Raw genomic sequence first — 23,668 nt, forward strand, 5'->3', positions numbered from 1 at the left:
CAGTTAAATATTTCATTCAATAAGTTATTTGTGTTCCAGGCAAGTCTGGTTTATTTTCCTGAACAGCTATCTAGCTACACAAAATTTAATAGTGTACTTTTTGTAGCTACATCAACAATCATTTTTATAGACACTTTGATAACATTATACTGCCACATGTGCTAACAAAAGAGAAAACTTGATAACATCAAATACTATTTACAGCTAACATGCTTGCAATATATGCAAGACATTGCTCTTTAGAGTGATCTCACTTCATAAAATAACTAACAAATAAAATTCACTCTTTTCTTAAGTTTCCAATAGGCACAGACAGAAAAAAGGCAAAAGTAGGGGACTTTTGTTGTAATGAGACATTCTTGCAGTAATGTTTTTCAGTTATCTAAACTGCTTGTAAGTCAGCATATTTTAGACTTTCTGTGGTCCTGGGTGTACAGGAGGGATAAAAGCTATGAAAAACAAACAAAGAAACAACAAAACAAAGAAAAAAAAAAAAAAAAAAAAAAAAAAAGCTGTCGTTATTGACCTTGGTCTGAACAGAACTGGTTGAACTGAACGCTCTTACATGGACACCTTCCAGCTTCCACGTTTCTCTGATTCTGTAGATCAGAGTATATCTACATGCAAATTATTTTTTTAATAAATCTTTATTATTATTATTATTATTATTATTGTTGTTGTTGTTGTTGTTAATAATAATAATAATAATAATAATAATAATAATAATAATTTAGGTTAAGAAAAGGAGGAGAACACAGAAGTTTTTTATTCTGTAATTTCCTTTAGAGGAAACACATTCTAGGTATTAAAAAAAAAAAAAAAAAAAAAAAAAAAAGCCCTATGGTTTACTGATACAAGCCAAAATTATTTAATGATCACTGTGCACAAAATGACCCAGGGCACAATACATTTTGCACAATACCCAGGGCACAATACCAAACTCACCCTCCCCTGGAATTAGCACACCTTCATCAAGATCTCCACTTGAACATGGAATGATGATTATTGCTATGATTTACACCTCACAACTGGAGATATCCCCAAGGAGCTTAGTCTGGAGTCAGTATCTCAAAAGGACTGATGACCACTAAAGGAATGACATTATTAAGGTTAAAGGGAAAAATGGCCAGTGTTTTACTAATGACCATTTAATCTGGAAAGAAGGCAGCATCAAAACTCTTACTCTCTCTTCATCATGCAGTTACACTTTTGACAAGCTATTGGTTCCGGTTACTTTATAAGGCTCCAACAAAAATAGCATGTTGTCAGCCCTGAATATTTCTATCAGCCTTTAGAAGCTTATACAGTATTAACTATGCTTTGGTGAATAACAGGGAAGTCTTGAACTAGCTAAGGACTTAAAAATCAATTTAATCCTTCATTAAAATGCAGCCCCCTCACCTTTTTTGACAAGCTGAGAATTGAATACATGGGACTGAACCAAGCTGAAGATTATTTTTCTCATTAATGTTTTCATTTAGTCCATAAATTAAATGTCTAATGAGGAACAAGAATTTTCTAACCATGAGTGTTTTTACATTTATGAGACAACGCTGGTTTTGCTGAGATCACATTGTGAAACTATGGAGGCAGATCCTAATCTAGCATTTCTATAGTTCCACTCCATTCAGAGAAATATCATAGATTCACACCAGACAATGATCTGATGAAACAGATCATAATTTGAGAAAGAGAGAAGAGTAATAAAACCAGGTGCTGAGAGTTTTATCTTTTCCTATTTTGCTTTTAAAATATTACTACACAATACACATACAGAAAAAGGGATTACTCATTACAATTGATGCACAATGAATGATGTCTAAAAATTAGAGCAAGTAGGATCATTGATTTAGTAAAGACCTCTGACTTTTTTTTTCCTGAACTCATATTTTACCAACTCATATTTTACCAAATTCACATGAATTCACATAGAAAGAATACTTCCAAACCATTTTCAAAATAATAATTTTACTCTACCTATTTTAAAGAAAAAAGAATGATAAAAGTAGGACACTAATCCTTACTGTCTAATCATGCCACCAAATAAATCATACTATGGGCTGACTCTGTCTAAAGAGCCATGATAAAGGAATGGAGTGCCATCAATACTTGACTGATATACTTGAATGATATATTTAACTGGAACCCTGGATATCTTAGTAGATATGTCTATGACTCTTCTCAAAGAAAGCTAATAAAGATTAGAGTCAGGTGAACCTTGGATTAGGTCAGGAGATTTTCTCTACTTCACTGGACATGAAAGGAAAGAGAACAAAACCATTAAGATTAAAAAAATAAATAAATAAATCTCTAATTAAGGGATTCTCCATAAGCTGGAGCCAGATCTCTGTGGAAAGAAAAGGAACATGTAGAAGAAGAAAAAAAATATTCTCTGCTCCTTCTTAAGTGCTATGGACACAAATGTGTGACCATTTCTTTACTGCTATATCTGAAGAACCTATCTAGGGAACTGAAGCTCCTATTTCCCTGATTTAAGTTAAACGGCAAAAGAACTGTAGACATGATAACTGTGTATTTGGATGTAAGGAGATTGGACTGTGATATCAGGGAGACATCTCCTGAACTTCACTAGGTCTGCTTGCTCTATTTCCTTCAGAAGGAGTAACTAATAAACTAACTAGTAACTAGTAAACTAACACAGGTAGTTTGATGATGCAAATGGAAAATAAAATAAAAAATAAAAATAAAAACATAAAAAATAAAAAGAAAGAATAGTCTGGTGATATGCAAGGAATCATGCTGTGGTTTAAGAAAGCACTGACTTAAAACTGGAAAAAAAAAAAAAAAGAAAATAAAAAAAGAAAAAAAAAAAAAGCAGATCTGAAAGCTCTGAGAAATCTTGGTTTAGAGTAAATCAGGAGAAAAAAAATAATATGGGATGAATCTCATCTAACTGTAGCTGCATAAAATAAAGACATTTTTACCTTTTAATTTAGGCTGAAACATGTTAAGAGATAAACACCTTCAGCATTACTAGTTTACAAACTTACAGAGATGGTTTAGGATTAATTTCATTGCTTATGATTGCACTTTCACAGGTGCCTCTTGGAGAAAATTGTCTTACACTGGACACCAGTCATGAATCAAAATTTCCTTCCAGAAATTGATTTCACTCTACAGGATTTTCAGGCAGTAAAGCAGGTTATCACAGCAATTTATACACTGGAATGATGTCAATATTTAGTATTGCTCTTACCAGATAGATCTAAGTAAACACAGAGAAACCAACATAAAGGAGATTAATTTTTCTAGCAGCAATATCAAAGCTCATAATTTTGTTGTCTGTACAGATCATGAGGTCAAAAGAGTCTTTGGATATAAAGTGACATAACTTGTCTTATTATGACTATTAGTAAGGATATAATTTTTTTTATATATTGATAGTTCTGTGAAGAAGAGGTCTTTCCCTTAGAAATGAAATTTAAAAAGAAGTTAATTTTGTTTACATTGTCTTAGAAATCTCCAACACCAATTATTTACAACTAAATTGCAAACTTAAAAATAAAAAATATATTTTTATATTTTATATAAAATTTTATATAAATTTAATTGAATTAAAATTTAATTGAATTAAAATTTAATTTTAAATTTAATTAAAAATATATAAAATTGCATGTTTGATCATGCAATTTCTTAAAATTTAAACTCTTATTGTTCTTATTTTTCAGAAACCTGAATTGTTTGGGAATGCACATGTCCATATATATTCAAACTCTACACATTTTTTCTATCTTCCAGGAAAGCATTTGAAATTTTGTAGAACAAAGAATCATTAATGTATTTTTGAAACATCCAAATTTACGCAGTTCTGAAAAAAAACAACTGACAGTCAGCTAATTTTACCCAATTAAATCCAATATGTCAGGGATGGGTAAAGATTTTTCTTGCTATCAGGCTGATGGAGGAAGTTTTGTGCAAACAGACAACTGATTCAAAATCTAATGTTCCAAATCCAGTGAAGGTATATATATATGGAATATATACAGCTATATTTCATAGATGAAATATATAAATATATATATATATATATATAAATCTTTACAATACAAGACTTTCACTAGCAATGAACTAGATTGAATGCATATGAAATGCAGGTACCTGTCTAAATGTGTGATAGAAAAGTTAAGTACAGGTAACTGCTCAGATTGAAGGACTTGATATGTTCTTTCTCATATTTGTTCACATAAACTCGTGGCTTCGAGACTGGTGTGACCGGCAGAATTTCGGTTTCTTTGATCACGGGAAGGTCTACGCTACACCGGGCCTGATGGCACCGGATGGGATGCGCCTCTCTCGGAGAGGGGTAAGGATCTTTGGTCAGGAGTTGGCAGGGCTGATAGATAGGGCTTTAAACTAGAGTCGAAGGGGGAAGGGGCTAAAACCAGGCACACCGGTGAAGACCTAAGGGATGGTACGCTAGAATCAGAGGGGCTGTGTGCCAGTGAGGTCCTTCGGTCAGATCCACAAGGTGCTGAGTGTAAGGAGACGCACTTGAAATGCTTTTACACAAACGCACGCAGTATGAGGAATAAAATAGATGAGCTAGAAGTCCTGGCCCAGTCCCGCAACTACGATATCATCGGCATAAGCGAAACCTGGTGGGATGAGTCCTGTGACTGGGGTGTTGCGATAGATGGTTACAGGCTCTTCAGGAGGGACAGGCAGGGTAGGCGAGGTGGTGGGGTGGCAATGTATGTGAAGCAGGCGCTGGACTGTGTGGAACTTCAGGTCGGCGATGGCAAAGTTGAGAGCCTCTGGGTAAGGATCAAGGGACGAACGAATAAAGGGGATGTCGTTGTGGGAGTCTATTACAGACCGCCTGGCCAGGACGATAGCGCCGATAAATTATTCTTTACAGAACTAAGAGAGGCCTCGAGATTAACTCCCCTTGTCCTTATGGGGGACTTCAACTTGCCGGACGTTAACTGGGAGTGCCACACGGCTGACACGAGCAAGTCCAGGAGGTTCATGAAGCACCTAGATGATAACTTCTTGGTGCAGGTGCTAACGGAGCCAACTAGGAAAGGTGCCCTCCTAGACCTGTTGCTAGAAAACAGAGAGGGTCTGGTGGGAGATGTGGTGATTGGTGGCCGCCTCGGTCATAGCGACCATGAAGTGGTTGAGTTCAAAATTTATGGTGACAGAAGGAAAAGTGCCACCAAAACCTCATCCCTAGATATGGGGAAAGCGGACTTCAGGCTGCTCAGGGAACTAGTCAGCAAGGTCCCCTGGGAAACTGCTCTTGAAGGCCTCGATGTCCACCAGTGCTGGTCACTCTTTAAGCGATGCCTCCTAGAAGCACAAGATCAGGCAATTCCAAAATATCGCAAGTCAGGCAGGCGGGGCAGGAGGAAGCGTGGCTGACCAGGAACGTTCTAATAGAGATTAGGCGGAAACAGAGAGTGTTTCGCTACTGGAAGGAGGGTCAGGCGTCATGGAAAGAATACAGGGATGCTGTTCGTGTTTGTAGGGAGAAAGTTCGTGTGGCCAAAGCACAGCTAGAGTTGAAGCTGGCTGTGTCTGTGAGAGAAAATAAAAAGGGTTTTTTTAGATATGTAAATGGAAAAAGGAGAACTAAAGAATACATAGGGCCGCTCCTTGATAGGGAAGGTCTCCTCACAGACAATGACATTGGCAAAGCAGAGACGCTTAACGCCTTCTTTGCCTCTGTCTTCAATGCCGACGATGGGCTTCAGGACCCAGGGTGCCCTGAGCTGGAGAGCCGGGACGGTGGGGATGACAAACTCCCAACCGACCCTGAACGTGTGCGGGATTTGCTACTCCACCTGGATCCCTACAAGTCCATGGGTCCGGATGGGATTCATCCCCGGGTGCTGAAAGAGCTGGCGGACGTCATCGCGGAACCTCTTTCAATTATTTTTCAACAATCCTGGGAATTTGGAGAGGTCCCGGTAGACTGGAAGCTGGCAAATGTTGTGCCGATTTTCAAGAAGGGTCAGAAAGAAGACCCTAGCAATTACAGGCCTGTCAGTCTCACGTCAGTGCCTGGTAAAATCATGGAGAAGTTGGTTCTCGAACTTATTGAGGCGCACCTGGGGGACAAAGCAGTCATTGGTCCCAGCCAGCATGGGTTTGTGAAGGGTAGGTCCTGCCTAACTAACCTGATTTCCTTTTATGATAAGATCACCCGTATGGTGGACCAAGGGAAACCAGCTGATGTGATTTTTTTGGACTTCAGCAAGGCTTTTGACACGGTTTCCCATAGGATCCTACTGGACAAAATGTCCACCATACAGCTAAATAAAAACATCATACGATGGGTGAGCAATTGGCTAACGGGCAGGGCCCAAAGGGTTATGGTAAATGGGGCTGCGTAGGCTGGCGGGCGGTCACCAGTGGGGTCCCTCAAGGCTCCATTTTAGGGCCAGTACTTTTCAATATTTTTATAAACGATCTGGATGTAGGAATAGAAGGTATTTTGAGCAAGTTTGCTGATGACACCAAACTTGGAGGAGTTGTGGACTCAAATGAGGGCGTAAAGGCCTTACAGAGGGATCTGGACAGGTTGGAGAGCTGGGCGATCACCAACCGCATGAAGTTCAATAAGAGCAAGTGCCGGGTCCTGCACCTGGGACGGGGAAACCCTGGCTGCATGTACAGACTGGGTGATGAGACGCTGGAGAGCAGCCTAGAAGAGAGGGATCTGGGGGTCGTGGTAGACAGCAAGTTGAATATGAGCCAGCAGTGTGCCCTGGCAGCCAGGAGGGCCAATCGTGTCCTGGGGTGCATCAAGCACGGCATCGCTAGTAGGTCAAGGGAGGTGATTGTCCCGCTCTACTCTGCGCTGGTGTGGCCTCACCTCGAGTACTGTGTGCAGTTCTGGGCACCACAGTATAAAAAGGACATGAAACTGTTGGAAAGTGTCCAGAGGAGGGCTACGAAGATGGTGAAAGGCCTTGAGGGGAAGACGTACGAGGAACGGCTGAGGTCACTGGGCCTGTTCAGCCTGGAGAAGAGGAGGCTGAGGGGAGACCTCATCACAGTCTACAACTTCCTCGTAAGGGGGTGTCGAGAGGCAGGAGACCTTTTCTCCATTAACACTAGTGACAGGACACGCGGGAACGGGGTTAAGCTGAGGCAGGGGAAATTTAGGCTGGACGTCAGGAGGGGGTTCTTCACAGAGAGGGTGGTTGCACACTGGAACAGGCTCCCCAGGGAAGTGGTCACTGCACCGAGCCTGTCTGAATTTAAGAAGAGATTGGACTGTGCACTTAGGCACATGGTCTGAACTTTTGGGTAGACCTGTGCGGTGTCAAGAGTTGGACTTGATGATCCTTAAGGGTCCCTTCCAACTCAGGATATTCTATGATTCTATGATTCTATATGCAGCAAATATTCCTGCTGGAATGGCATTCCTGCTATAATGGCATTCAGAATTCCCAATGTTACTAGAAGAAAAATAACAGCAATTTTTATTGTGGGACACAATTAGAGAGCTTGCATCAGCATGCCCTCCACACAAAACTACAGAGATAAATAATGTACTATTGCAGATGAAGGATATCTCAAAAGCCATGAGCAAGACTGAAAGGGTGTATAATGAATAACCATCATTGCTGAGCATGAGAAATGTGCTCTGTTGAAAAGTCATGCAATGGGGAAGGCTCTCTTTTGAAAGCTATTCCACACAGGCTTGTAGCCAGCAGAGCAGTGGCAACATTTTCCCAAATGCAGAGTGGGCATGTAGACCTCCTCATCGAACTTCTTCAGTGCCAGAACTGCTGGTCAGGGTCAGCCTGAAGCAGATCAAGGAGGGACTTGGATATTGATAGGAAGAACAAAAACCGTGTGAACTGATCTGTAATATGTCAAAGGAGGTTAAAATAAGGTGAAATATAATCTTTCCAAAATGAAAGAAAGGGAATCAGAGGAAGAGGGGAGGAAAACAGAACAACAGGGATGCACGCATCACTGAAACATAGGAGTCCATTTCACTTTTCTGGCTGTATCTAAAGCTTTTCAAAGCAATTTTAATTTCTCAAAAGGGAAATAAAATAAATCTGTTATTATATTTGTATGAGAACCTAACAAGCTAGCAGAACACCCCCCAGTGATTTATACAAGGCACTCTTATTATCCATGGCTCACTGACATGATAGAGCATAATGACATCTAAAAGAGTACTTGGAGACCGCTATTTTGTGTCAATGAGCAGTTAAGAAGCCCTTAGCTTTTTGGAGCTTCAGTTTATTGTGTCAGTCTGTGGAGTAACAGGCACTAAAGGCAACAATATCTCAATATGATAGAGCCAACTGGCATCCTAACAGCATGCCTGTTCATATTGTACTTGGAAGGGTTTTTTATTCATGGTTAACTCTATGTGAAATAGTTCTACTTTTTATGATATTGCTGTGTGTCCACCTTCTTGAATATTGATATATGAGTCTGAATTTAGTCAACTCTATATATGGAAACACTGAGAACGATCTTTAATTCAGACTTCTCAAAACAGATATAGCTGTGTTGTAAGAACATGTGTTAATAACTCTTTCTTTGAGTTTCAAAATTACTGTGGATAATCAGACATTTTTAAGCTGCCATATTTACCAAAGTAATGGTTCACTTACTGTCCATAACTTCTAAGTGGAGGTGCCAGCCTCACTTATTCATTTGTTAAATTTGGATGAAACCGCCTTCAGGCATTGATGATGTTGCCACTCATAGTATTAAAAAGCTCTGCAAAAGCTTTTGACTTGCAAAGTTACTTCACTAGCACCCTGCTAGTCCTTTCTTAGAAATCGTACCTTGCCATTATGCCAAAAACCTTGCCTACAGTCAGACCAGAGTTATGCATGATATTATCAAGTGGCAATACAGTCATATTTTCTTCTGTTTCCTCTCTGCAGTTTAACCCGGGCAGGCAGCTGAATCCTGCTCAGTGCTCGCTCACTCCCCTCAGAGGGATGGGGAATAGAAACAGAAGGGTGAAAGTGAGAAATCTCCTGTGTCAAGATAGTTTGATGAAAGATGGTTTATGAAGTTAAGCAAAGCTGAATGTGTAGCCAAAACAAACCAAGGAGTTGATTCATTACTTCCCATTGGTGGACAGATATTCAGCCATTTCCAGGAAAGCTGGGATTCATCACACCTAACAGTTACCTGGAAAGACAAATACCATAACTCCAAACATTCCCCCTTCCTCCTTCTTTCCTCTTGTTTTTATTGCTGAGCATGACATCATCTGGTATGGAATATCCCCTTGGTCAGTTTGGGTCAGCTATCCTGACTGTGTCCCCTCTCAGCTTCTTATGCACTCCCAGCCTCCTTGCTGAGAAGCAGAAATGACTGCCTCTCTATAAGCACTGATCATCAGTATCTAAGATATCAGTGTGTTATCAGCACTGTTTCAGTCCCAAACTCAAATATCATACAAGCTGCTATGAAGAAAATGAACTCTATCCCAGCCAAAGCAGTATATCCCTATGCCCAATTATTGTCCCACTTGATTTACAAAAATATAAAGTATTGTCAGGGAAGGATATTCTATTTGCTGTGTGTTTGTACAACATCTTGTGTTGTGAAATATACTACTTACTGACAGTGGTTGTTCAGTAATGTCACAATATATCATCACAATAATAAAATTTATCTCACTGAGAGGGCTGTTGATTCAAAAATCTGTAGCTCCCTGACATTGTGAAATCCTCTCTCCAGATTCCTGGCCTGACATGTCAGATGGATGTTCTGTAGTCATTCCCTTCCTGCCACCAAAACAGTCCTGCTGTACAGTTAATTTTTGTCCATAGTCTTTCAGAGACTTAAATAATGAAAGACATCATCTAAAATTATTGGTGTTCTCTACAGGTCCTGATTCAAAGCCTGTGGGAGTAAATTCTTTCTGTAGACTTAGGAGGTTTGACATAAACCCCAATATCTGTGGAATGTGGAGCTTTTATGGCAGCAGAATATATCCATGGAAATCATTGTCATTCTTTTATTAGTGACTGGTTTCATAGCATCATATTACATCCAAGGGCCTTTTATACCTTCATTTATCTAATCATCATTACCGAAGCCTCTCAAGCAAAAGTTACGTAACTTTTAAGTAATGTAAATAAAGTGTTTCCCAAGATCAAGAAAAGATATCTGGACTAAAAAGTTTCAAACTAATTGACAGAATCAGTCAGCAGACAAAACCAGTCTTGTAAAAATGGCTGAAAAATCAGATCCCTCACCACAGAAGGGTGGGACAAAAACAACAATGTCTTTCTGCCATGAATATATCTGTCATTTCTATTCAATCAATAACACTGTGATTCTCCTGCTTCATTTACATTTGTCCTATTTTATTAATGAAACAGAGTGTTAGTGGTCACAGTGTAGAAAAGATTACCACAATTCTCCCAGTTTTAGGAGAAAAAAAACTGTACTGGAAAATCTGTCCTTTGTTATTATTTGATTTCTTTAATTTCCCAATTGATTATTTCTATCTCTATTTCTATTCATGTATTTCCTAATCTGAACAATGTTTAATATGTAGGTGAAGAAAAATAAATAAATAAGTAAATAAATAAAAACCACAAACCAGGCTTAGCTGTCATGTCTTGATCCCCTGCAGATTTAAATATGTGAGAAGATGAGAGGTGCTAAGAGATCTAGTAGAGTGTCTCAAAGTGCATTTCCTCCTGGTTTCGGGTTACTAAATTAGGGTTACTAAAAGCTTTTCATCTCTTCCTCTTCACTGATTGCTAGAAAATGTATAATGATGTAAATTTCATATATTCAGGTGAAATTCAGTTTTTGGGATGAGAGTTTGAAGTGCTGGTAGCAATGGCAGGTGTCCTTTAACTAAACGCTTTGTGGATTTTCTCAGACAATTTCACTGACATCTTTTCTTCCAGTGGACTGCAAATGGGATTTCATCCCATTACACAAGCAGTACTGTGAAATTTTGCTTTATGGTGGGATACAAGACTACTTTTTTCATTTATCTTCTTTCTAAGATAGTTCATTCCTCCTACGTGCACACATATCTGGACATCCACATACATGATGCCTCTGCTTTATCAGGGAATGTCTGAATAACACCTGCTGAAGAAAGAGATTGGATTGTACAGAGAGTAAAGTCAAATACTGAAGACCAGCTCTAAGACTGTTTATAAAGGATCACAAATAAGACCACCAGAAAAGCAACACTGATTTCATGACACTGTGACATTATTGTAATCTAAATGTTTGGTTAATAATGTTGGTACACACAGATGAAAACTGATACTGATGTTGGCATACTTCCTTTACAGTGTGGATGACGGTGCTGGCAGTGTTGAAGGATTGGTAGTATTTCAAAATGTTTCAGTACTGCTTGCTATAACCTTGACTCATGTAATTTCATTATTAATTGCCTATTTATTGCAGAGAGAAACATAATCATGTGAAGAGTAATCTTTTGAATGCTGGTAGGCAAACTAAAAGAACCCAAGAGGTATCACAGTTAGACTGTTGGAGTCCAACTCTTGACATTTGAACACTCGAGGCTAAGTTTAATAAAACTTATTTAGATAAACATTTCTTAAAAATAATTCAGTAAGTATTTATCATCAGTTTACAAATATACAAGTTTACATGATAAACCAAGTTAGCAGCATAAAAAATTAATAAGAATGATTATCAATTTTCACTCTAAAATCTTGATTTTGGTCCATGATAATGTAACAGAAATGTAACCATTGAAGTTGGAAAAATTCATGCCATATAACTGTAATATACTTTTCCTTTACTAGTAGGTGCAGACATAGCAGAAGATGAAAGAACCAGTAGGAAGCCCAGTGTGATACATATAAGATATGGAATCATAGAATCATAGAACAGATTGTGTTCAAAAGGGAATTTTAAAGATAAAGATTCCTTTAAAGTCTACCTTTTCTCTCATGTGCAGGGACAAGGCATTATTTACTTTTTCTCATCTTCTATCCAGAGGAAAAAAAAAAAAAAAAAAAAAAGTAATAAAAATAATAAAAGAAATAACAAAGATATTTTTTTCCCTCCAGTGGTTTAATCCATTTTGTGGCTTAATCCATCCTGGCTTTATTGATGATTCAATTTAACTTCTTTACCTGAGCACTATAGAGACTATAAAGAGATCTATATAAAGAATACAAAAATTATATAAAAATCACATATCATCAGAGATCAAAATGCAAAGTCATTTGGACTTTCAACTGTGAAACTGCTGAAACTATTCCATAGGGCAAAGTGGTAAGTTAACCCAAGTTTTTGAAGAGTATAAGTCGCCAATATTTTTGAAAGCAAAACCAATGCTGCATTCTATGAAATCAGCTGTTTTGAGAACCAGGATTCAATTTGACAATTGACAATTTCTTCATTTGCATTAAACTGTATTCCATCTTACCCGCATTCAAAGAGTTCAGGACTAGCTCTGCCATGTGCATATATTGTCCAAATAACATTGAGCAATATGTCATGAAAACCAGAAGCCACTGTTTATGCCAAAGGGCAAGCAGATGTGCCATTCTAAACCCCAGCCTACTAGGCTGAAAAAGCTATGAGGGGTTGGTTGTCACTGTCTCCAGTATCCATTTGCCAATAGGCTTAAATCAGTATCATCCTTCAGAAATGCTTGCTACTCACTAATGAGACAAATATCATCTAGTTTGGCAAAGCACACCATGCATTACTCGATTAACAGAATGCAAATCACCACATATCCTGACAGCCTTTTACTTTTTCATTACTGCTGTTACTGAAGGTACCCTGTACTCCAGTTAACCTTTGGTAAAAGGTTTCCAGGTCTTGAAGTGGTGAAGTTTTCCTTCTGTATTAGGCTGTTCTGCAAACAAAGGTATTGGATAAACATAAAAAAATTGCCTGAAAAGAGAGCAATTAAATTATTTTGGAATCATATGTTTTAAGCTTCTGGGTGCCATCTGATAAAGGTATCAGCTGTTTAAAAGTTCAGTTAATTTTTGCTTTGGGCAAGAGTTCATAATTATTTTTGGAGCATGTACACTTTATACTTGCCTAGTCCAGCTGAATTTCTTTCAGCCATTCTTAATGGAGAAATGCATGGCCAGTGTATTACAAAACAGAGGCTTAGCATATGTTGTTTACAGTTTTCACATACCTCTGCAGAATAACACACAGAACACTAAGAATTTCCTCTGTACACATTCTTAGAAGGTTTATAAGGTTTATTTATTTAATTTTACTTTCCTAAATAAGACTTTGACAGTTCTGCTATTAAACAACAAAAGCCTTCTCAGGTTCCATTTTAAGCATTATTCCTCTCTTTATTTTTTAAATTAACTAGGTTGAGAGATGTTACAGTATCCCCTGCAGTCTCATACCGGTTATTTGTATGATGAGTCAGATGTTCTTTATGTCACTGCCCTTATGTGAGAGTAGGTTTACTTGTAGGTTTACAGTGACACAGACATTTTCTGAATGTGTCTCTTACTTTCAGTTCCTTCAGAGTATGTCCTTGAACTGCCAATGATTAGTACTAGGAGACTGTTTTTTTCACTGGAAGCACCTAATCTTTCAGATCTCTATACCATGTTTTCCAAGAGTATCAAATTTATTTGTTGTATAAGCTTCATGAAGTACTGTAATTCTCTGGCACCTTTGAAATAGCAATAGCTGCTACACATTTTGGGGTCAAATCTGCTTCCATCAAGATTGTCTTTGGATTGCATTAGTTTGCATAACGTTCACTAACCATTCTCTTAATGCATCATTTAAACTCCCTCCAAACTGGCAATGCATATTTAATTGCTTTAATCCAGTCATATATTCAGCAAATGTTTCATTTTCTCGATTCTATCTATAAAAGCAGAAATGCTTTGCAATCACAAGTGGCTTTGGGGATTAGGTAATTTTGTAGAATTTCCACAGTCTCAGCAAAAGTTTAGCCTTTTGCTTTAATAGCATCTGTAAGGCTGTGTTGCAGGATATAGTTTTGGTGACCACTACACTCAGCAAAACAGCCATACTTCACATAGTATGGATATTGTAAAATAATGTTCAAGTCTTACAGTATACATAGAAGAATTCTTCATTGAACTAGCAGATAAAGTATTGTGTCCAAAATAAATCTACACCAACTTCAAAATAAATAAATGGGGAGGGAGAGGGGAGATAGATAGATAGATAGATAGATAGATAGATAGATAGATAGATAGATAGGTAATGTTTAAGAGAGCACAAAATTTTGCAGACCTTTGTCTTAGCATCAGGTTCCCCCACCTAGACAAGCACCTTCGCTTTCACTGTATTTTGTAGCAAGATTCTGTTCTTGTTGCAGACTAGGAATTGACTTCCAGGATACCAAGAACAGAAAAAATAAAAAGGCTGCCTCGATAACCCAGTGAAGTGGTATGTTGCTACTCTGATAGTGCTCCAGATGTAACTCCTCTTGTATGTATTCAGCATGAGTCTGAGGGTCTAAGATACATATGATCACAAGCACAACTAAAGTGAGGGATGCTGTGTACCAGCGCAATACTACACATCACTAGGTAACTTGACCAGAATGGTGCACAAAATCAAGTCAGCAATGAGCGTACACAGAATCACAAAACCACAGAATGGTTGAGGTTGCAAGGGACCTCTGGATATCATCTGCCAAACCTGTCACTGGCCACCACTGAAAAAAGTCAGGCCCCATTTGCTTGACAACTTCCCTTCAGAAATTTATATACATCAATGACATCTCCTCCCAGCCTTCTGTTCTTCAGGCTAAAGCTTTGGCCAACAAGACAGATATCCTGTTGGGGTTCTGTTACAGACCACCAAACCAAGATGAAGAGATGGATGAGGCATTCTATAAGCAGTTTGCAGAAGTTGCTCTATCACCAGTGCTTGTTTTCATGGGGGACTTCAACTTCCTGGGCATATGATGGAAATCAAATACAGCCCTGAAGAAGCAGCCTAGGAGGTTCCTGGAGTGCGTGGAGGACAGCCTCCTGACTCAGCTGGTTAGTGAGCCTACCAGAGGGGATTCCCCATTGGACCTGTTGTTCACGAAGAGAGAAGGACTTCTGGGAGATGTGGTGGTAGGGAGTTGTCTTGGACAGTGACCACAAAATGGTAGAGTTCTCTATTCTTGGTGAAGGCAGGAGGGGTGTCAATAAAACTGTTACCTTGGACATCCAGAAGGCAGACTTTGAGCTGTTCAGGACACTGGTAGGGAGGGTCACTTGGAAGTCATTCCTTAAGGGCAGAGGGGTCCAGGAAGTCTGGGTACTTCTCAAGAAGGAATTCTTAAAGACACAGAAGAAGGCTGTCCCCTTGTACCATAAGATGAGCTGTCAGGGAAGAAGACTGGGATGGCTGAACAGGGAATTTTTGCTAAGTGCTTGAGAGAAAAAGAGAGTTTGCCTGGTGGAAGAAGGGACAGACAACTCAGGGAGAGTAAAAGGAAGTTGCCAGCATATGCAGAGAAAAAAATCAGGAAGGCCAAATCCCAGTATGAGCTCAACCTGGCCACTATGATTAAGGATAAAAAAAAAAAAAAAAAAAAAAAAAAAAAAAAAAGTTAAAAAAAAGTTTTTATAAATATATTAATGTCAAGAGGAGGGCCAAGAAGAATCTCCATCCTTTACTGGATACAGGCTAGAACATGACTACTGAGGATAAGGAAAAGGTTGAGGTTCTTAATGCCTTCTTTGTATCTGTTTATTAGTCAGACCACTTATCCTCAGGGTACTCAGACTCACAACCTGGAAGTCTGGGATGAAGAGCAGAAGAAACCCCCCACAGTTCAGGTGGAAACAGTTGGAGACCTGCTCCTCCACGTGGACTGTCACAAGTCCATGGGGCCAGATGGGATCCACCCAAGGGTGCTGAGGGAGTTGATGGATGTGATTGTAGGGCCACTTTCCATCATCTATCAGTGGTCATGGTCATCCTGAGAGGTCCCAAATGATTGGAGACATGCTAATGTGACACCCATCTATAAGAAGGGTCATAAGGAGGAACTGGGGAACTACAGGCTTGTCAGCCTGACCTCAGTGCCAAGAAAAGTGATGAAACAGGTCATCTTGAATGCAATCACACAACATATGAGGAACAGCTGGGGGATCAGGCACAGTCAGCATGGGTTCATGAAAGGCAAATCCTGCCTGACCAACCTCATCTCCTTCTATGACTGGGTGAACCACCTAGTGGATGAGGAAAAGGCTGTTGATGTAGTTGACCAAGACTTCAACAAGGCCTTTGACACAGCATTCTCCTGAAGAAGCATATAGCATTTTCCTGAAGAAGCTGGTATCCCATGGCTTGAACAGGTAGTGTTGGCTGGGCTAAAAGCTGGCTGGACTGATGGGTCCAGAGAGTTGTGGTGAACAGAGTGAAATCCAGATGGTGACCGGTTATGAGTGGTTTTCCCCAGGGGTCAAATTGAATCTCCCCTGGCACAACTTGAGGCCATTCCCTCTAATTCTATAGCTAGTTATTTGTGAGAAGAGGCTGACTCCCAGCACCCCACAGGGAACTCTACCACTCTCCTTTCAGGGAGTTGTAGAGAGAAATAAGGTCTCCCCTGAGCCTCCTCTTCTCCAGACTAAACAATCCCTCAGCTGCTCCTCACAAGACTTGCATTCCAGACCCTTCACCAGTTTTTTAGCCTTTCTCTGGACAAGCTCCAGGGCCTCAATGTCCTTCTTGTAGTGAGGGACCCAAAGCTGAACACAGTAGTCGAGGTGCAGCCTCACCAGAGCAGAGTATAGGGGGAAGATCACCTCCCTGGTCCTGCTGGCTGCACTATTCCTGATACAAGCCAGGATACCATTGGCCTTCTTGGCCACCTAGGCACACTGACGGCTCATGTTCAGGTAAGCATCAATCAGCACCCCCAGATCCTTTTCCTCTGCACAGCTTTCCAGGCACTGTAGCACTGCATGGTGTTGTTGTGATGAAAGTGCCAGACCCAGCACTTAGCTATGTTGAACTGCCGCCCATTGGCCTCTGCCCCTTGATCCAACATGTCCATGTCCCTCTGCAGGGCCTTCAGACCCTCCAGCAGATCAACACTTCCCCCCCCCCCCCCCCAGCTTGGTGTCATCTGCAAACTTACTGAGGGTGCACTAAATTCCCTCATCCAAATCATCAATAAAGATATTAAAAAGTGTGTCTCCAACACTGACCCCTGGGACACTCCTAGATAGTCAGCAAAAGTTCCCTGCTCAGCCATGCCAGTCTTCTTCCTTGTCAGCAAGTATCACACACTTCATCAGGGGTTAAGAAGCATCTGAAAGGTTTTTTAAGATATTTACAGAATATTCAAGATGAAATTACTTAAAGTTGGAGGTAGGTCTCGATTAAATTTGGGAATGCAAATTATTGCGTTGTCTTAGGTTCTTCTGGCAGTTTGTAATGTTTAAGAAAGTTTCCCATCTAATCCACATAAGACCATGTGTGGCTGATGATTTGAGTATTTTTCACCTGCTTTGTTCTAGAGTAAAAAAAATATATATATTTCTGAAGAATTTACAATGTAATTTTATGATAGCTGCATTTTAGAACTCTTTATAGAATGATATAAGGAACTACTTTTCCCTACTGAGCACCTACAGTAGTTTTCTTACAAACTTTGAAATTTTTTCTCATTCAGCATTGCTAAATCTGTTCTATTCTGTCTTTGGTTTCAAGATGTACTTCTTTACTACATACTTGCTGTATTCTGAGCACTGTTAAAGATCTAACAAAATTGAAAACCAGGAGAAAATATCCCCAGCAACTGAGCAACAAATTGAGCATGATATAAAATTGCAAACTGTACATAGCTCTTAAAGTTGAAAAATATAGAGATATATACCTTCACAAAAACTAATTAAAACTCTGTTTTCAATGTACATGATTTCTTGAGTATATTTTTCATATTTGGGCATGATATCTCCTGAAGTATCTCTGTCATAGAACTTAATTGGCAGTCAACAGACCCCACCAAAAAAAAAAAAAAAAAAAAAAAAAAAAAAAAAAAAGTCCCCTAACTTACATGTGTATAAAAGGGCTTAAGGTCATAATATCTCTCTGAATTTACACTAAAAGTATGGAAAGTTCAATGTGGTCATGACTGGTTTCTTTTCCTTACCCCATATAGCCTCGCTGTAGTGCTTTCTGTCCATAACTATTCATAAATGGTATTTTCCTACTGAAGCCTGTAAGAATGAGCTCTCAGTAAACAGGGAACAATGCTAGAAGTAAATGTGGCTTAAAACAACAGTAATAAATAATTATAAGGACTTAAGATATTTTCTGTCAAAACTGAACTTTGGAACAGTTCTATTTCTCAATGTTGGCTACTGATATAATGAGCTAAAGGGAAAAAAATAAATTAATTAATTAAATCTTCCAAATTTTGAAGACTCTGAAATCCAAGTTTTGTAGGTCAGCCCCATCTGTATGTTGTATAAAGCTACATGAAATTAATGAGACTGAAATGACTAATGCTAGGTGTTGCTTATACCAGATTGCTTCAGTCTGAATCTGTAATTTTTTTTTTTTAATTTTTTTTTGGCAGAAATATCATCTACATTGTTTCTTGATCCACTAATTACATTACAGAAAATCATATGATATCAAGTGAATTGATCCAGAAAATACTGAACTTCTAAGAAGCAGAAAAAGAGTTCTGATATGTGGGCTTTATGTACTGAAAAGTGTGAACTCCATCTAAGTGTGCATCTTGTCTGTAGTCACAGTCTAAAACCAAGAGTCCAGTCTTGCTCTAAGATTCACAACTTGTGCCAGATCTAAAGTTATGTATGGCCACACCTTGTGCTGATAAGGAAGTGACAGCATCAAGCTCAGTCACATGTCCAAGAATCATAAACAAACATTTTGAGGAAAGATAGTTAGGTATTAAAATGTTCTGTGACAACTAACTGAGCAGTTACAGCACAATGTTAAAAAAAAAGATTGTGTTGAGTTTTATAAGGCGTATTGTTGAACACAGCTGGGATGTCATAATAGTAGTAGTAATGACTATGGATCCTCCTATTGGTTGTTTAGGCTCTTCTTGCAATCCTGGAGCTGTTATCTTGAGTGCAGAGAGAAAATTAGAGACTTGATCGTCAAAAGAATTGTTTCACTATTTGTGCTCAGGGACTTACAACAGGAATGTATAACAGAAAGGGCCTATACAAAGTCATCGGAGCTGGATTCATTTAAAACTGTAGGCACTACACTACCCAAACATAAAGGTCATGAAGTGATACTCTGAATCTGGCTGCCATAGATGTGTTTTTTCTTAAACCAGGGAGATGTGATACATATGCTTGGTATAGCTGAGAATCTCAACAAGAAACAGCCTGCACCCAGGACACATGGGAGTGTTAGCCATCATGTCTCAGGTGCCATAAGTGCACAGAGGAAACTTTTTTTGTTCGTTAGGGTGTACAACCTCTGATATAGAGCAGCTAAGTCTTTCTTTTGGATAAACAAACCTGCTTCTAATCATTTTATTTAGGACAAAGCAAGCAGAAACATTCTCTTTTCTACAACGTCATGATCCGAACATTTCAAGGCTCAATTCCAGCCACAGTATGAAAGTTAGATCCCTTGCTTTCTTGAGGGGTGTTCTAAAAAATTATGCGTTGCCTACTTCAGAATATTGTTCTCTACTGCTCCCAGTTAAGCATTTTTTCTACAAAACTGTATATGATTCAAAATTAAGGATGCTGAAAAAAAGTAGAAAAGGGATCCTAACTCTGTAGCCAAGGGATTACAATAGTCAACTAGAAGTGAGATTCCCTATATCCAGCATTACTTTCTTTTATTTTTATTTTTAAATACAATATACTTGTCCTTTGAACCATATACCTAGTGTCCCTTCATATACAGATATGTATGACAAGAAGATTGTCCTAAACAAATATTAGTCATATATCTTGCAAGAAGTAGTCTTGGGTTCACAAAATGCACAAAATTGATCTCAGAATGATATAAAAGCTGACCATACTCTTGGCTGTGACACAGATTTCATAGACATATTCTACTGATTTGTCTCTAAATACCATGAACACTTTCCTCTAGACATTTTTTCCTCCACAACTTGCCTGTCTTTGAAGGGTTTCATCCTGAATTTAATCATGAAACAGACTGAAATGACAGGATCAGTTCAGGCAATGATTTTCAGTAGTACAAGTCCACCCACTCTGCTGTTCAATCTAGGCACTTTCCAGATTTATCTGCACAGAGAAATGTTGTTTGAACTGAGTTTGGAATACTGAGGAAAAAAATATTGGAAAAAAAAAATAAAAAAATAAAAAGCTTCAAATATAATGAACACCAGAAAGAAATCAAATAACAATAACCTCTACTCTGTTAGCATGGTGTGAGAAGACAAAAAGAACAATTTCTTGCTTTTTTTTTTTTTTTTCTTTCTCCTTCATTCATTTATGTCAGAGTGTTAAACTGTCTAAACAAAATGCCATGACTAATGTGCTAATTCTGGGGAAACAAAGAAGTAACCGCTTTACATTTACTTAATGAAGCAAGAATGTGTGAGAAAAAGTATTCCTTACAATACTAAAATGCGATTAAAAAATGGGAGAAAAACAGGTATCATGAAGTTTGTAGTTTTGTAAAGTAAGGAGCAAATGTTTAAATGGTACATAGTGGGCAGAACTTTGGATTTTTCTCATTACATATAGATTTTACAGCTTGAGAAGGGACTAATTTACACATCAGAGCAAGGGCTTTCATTGAGGAAAAAGACTAGCCATTATGATGAATTCCATGCAGTTTAAAAAGTTTCTGGGGGCATTCCTTAACTTAAGTTACTCATTCATTTAATTATTCACCAAAGCACCAAAGTTATTCCTTAAGTCATTCATTTCCTTAAAGATGCCATCATTCTTTTTTTTTTTTTTTTTTTTTTTTTTCTGCAGCAGGAAATCATAGCTGACATTACAACAGCATGGGTTGAAACATTACTATTGATGCTGAGTACCTTCATGCTGCAAGAGTCTGTATTAAAACTCTGGTCATTTTAGTAGGTCACAAACTGATCAGGCAGTATCAAAACTAGCACATTTATTGTCTGATTGTTTTTTTTTTTCCATCCAGGGTGAAGTTCTGTGCATATTTTATGGGCTACACTGTAGCATAACACAGCCACAAATGACAGATTCTTTAGAACTGAAACTAGAAAAACAACTTAGTGAGAATTCCACTCTGAACTCAGATATATACTGAGACAACCTTGTTAGGAAACATTCTCTGTGAAATAGTTTGTTCACTGTTGACATTATTAATCATAACAGTATTACTGAGGAATTGATGGATGTGTGTTTCATTGTCTCATGTTTTATTATAGCTAGCCAGTTTTGTATTCCTAATGTCATGTTAATCTGTTTTTCACTGGCAGTTGGATGACTAATAGATGCTGCACTTTGAAAAAAAGTCTTTTGTACATGTAAAACTGAGCAGAATTTCAATTTTTCTTACAGACAACATTCTGAAAGTTAAGTCCATCTCCTTGGTACAGTTAAGAGGACCAAGTGTTATGAATAACTTCCTGAAGATGCCAAGGAATACAGCTTTTTTATAACAAATATAAAACTCATAGCTCAATTCTGAGGTACTTGCAAACTTAGTCTGTTGATCCAGTGATAATTAGATCAAAAATAGTTTTAATTTCCAATTAGTATCTGCACATTTGTCTTAAAAGTTTGTTAGACTTGTCCATTTGGTAAATACTAATACACTAAAGTGCCAGGGGCTTCCATGAGGACTGAAGAGGACAAACAGAACAGGCAGATCATCATTAATCTCTTGGGTCACTCACAGCTAAGTCTGTATTTTCAGTGAACTTTGCTGAAGCATGGGAAATTATTTTGAAACTTGTATTCAGCAAGTGAATGGTCTGTATGATATATGGGTAATTGTAAAAGCAGTCATACAGTTCTCATGAAAAAGTAATTAAAATATTTGACTTAATTTAACTGTGAGTTTCTTTACAGAATTAAATTTATATCCAGAGACACATAGGTTTAAGATTTCTTCAGAGATAAGCAAAGCAATTTTGTGAAAAAAAAACGGCTTCCCTGTATGAGAAAAATAGCCTAAATACTGAGCTTATTCTAGGTTAGAATAGTGTCTTGGATTAGAGCCAATACAAATCAATTCATACTGGTGACTGGAATTCTGAGAAAGCATCATAATTAATAGATTCACAAGAACAGTATCAGTCTCAATAAATTGGTGTTTCCTGATGGATCTTTGAAAAGTTCCTTGAAATTATAATCTTATGCCTCTTCCTACCTCAGAACAATGGACCATATCTTGCAATGCCTCATTCTCCCCCTTAAGTCTGTTTAACTGTTGTGAAGATTTTAGCAGCAGAAGCATGGCTGATGTTCAGAGATCTATGCCTCTGTATTCCTATGCATATTTATATTTAATAGATTCATGCTTTATTATTATTATTGTTGTTGTTCTTGTCATCATCATTGTTGTTGTTATTTAAGAATTATTCTCATCTAAACAAAAACACCTTTTCATTTAGCTAAGGGAGCTGACCTAGATTAATCTTGGTCTTGTTACAGAATCACAGATTATTTCATACTAAGAACTTTCTGTGGATCACATAACCACATGATAATTTAAATGGTAGCATTTGTTGTCAGTTATGTGAGTGGTCACTAATAAACCAGTGACATGATTGCATTTTATTACTGGAAACAGGTTCTATTCCTTCCATTAAAGAATGGACACATGAAAACAATTGTGCATACTATCACTTTTGGATAAAATATTCCAGAGTAATGTTTCATGCTTTCTTAGGATTTTTTTCAGAAACAAAAATCATATCATCTATGTATTTCACCATATGTTAAAAAGCTACATCTGAGTAATTCTGATGCCACCTCTTTTCTGTGGCTTTTGTTCTTCATAGGTTTTACTGGTAACTAACAAATGTGGTTTAAAAACCTGCATTCATTTTATTTCCCTTAGCAAAGGACAACATTAAACATACTACAAATTATAGAGTTTAACTAAAGTGCTTAACAATAACACACTCCTCTCTGTAAAGGGTATGGAAGTAGGGCTCTTTGAAAGCTAGAAAAACACTGGCAATCAAAAGCTACACAAAAGTAATCTTATTTTTATTACATACAAAGCATGTTTTCCCAGAAGTGCTGATGCCTGTCAGAAAATAAATAAGAAACTACAATAAAAGAGAGAAGGAAAGATTACTTGAGTTGAACTGCTCGGCCAGGTTTTCCTTAGCTACACATACCCATGAGGACTTGGGTTTCTTTTGTGCTCAGCCACAACTGATCAAAGTGGCAAACAGACTTTGCTACAACCTACACCATTATTGTTCAAGCAGCCACAGAGTCTCCAATTTGCTGCATCATTCTATATTCACATTTCTAATCCTAGCTATAACCAAAGGTCATCAGCCATATCTTCTTAAAGAGCTACAGCCTGGTGCCTGTACTATGATGATTAGTGCTCAGGAAAGATCAGAGTGAGAATGGATAAAAAATAAATTAAAAAATAAAAGGAAATAATAATAATCCACATGAATGAAAAAGCTTAAATTAAATGGGCATATTTTTATCATTGAAATAATTTTGAAAGAACTGAAGTTAAACACTATCTGTAAGTTAGCTGTAGAAGCAGAACTTTAGAAATCAGTTTAAGTCTGGAAGAAGAG

The sequence above is a fragment of the Aythya marila genome (assembly GCF_965140915.1).
Source record: "Aythya marila genome assembly, chromosome: 2".
Lineage (NCBI taxonomy): Eukaryota > Metazoa > Chordata > Aves > Anseriformes > Anatidae > Aythya > Aythya marila.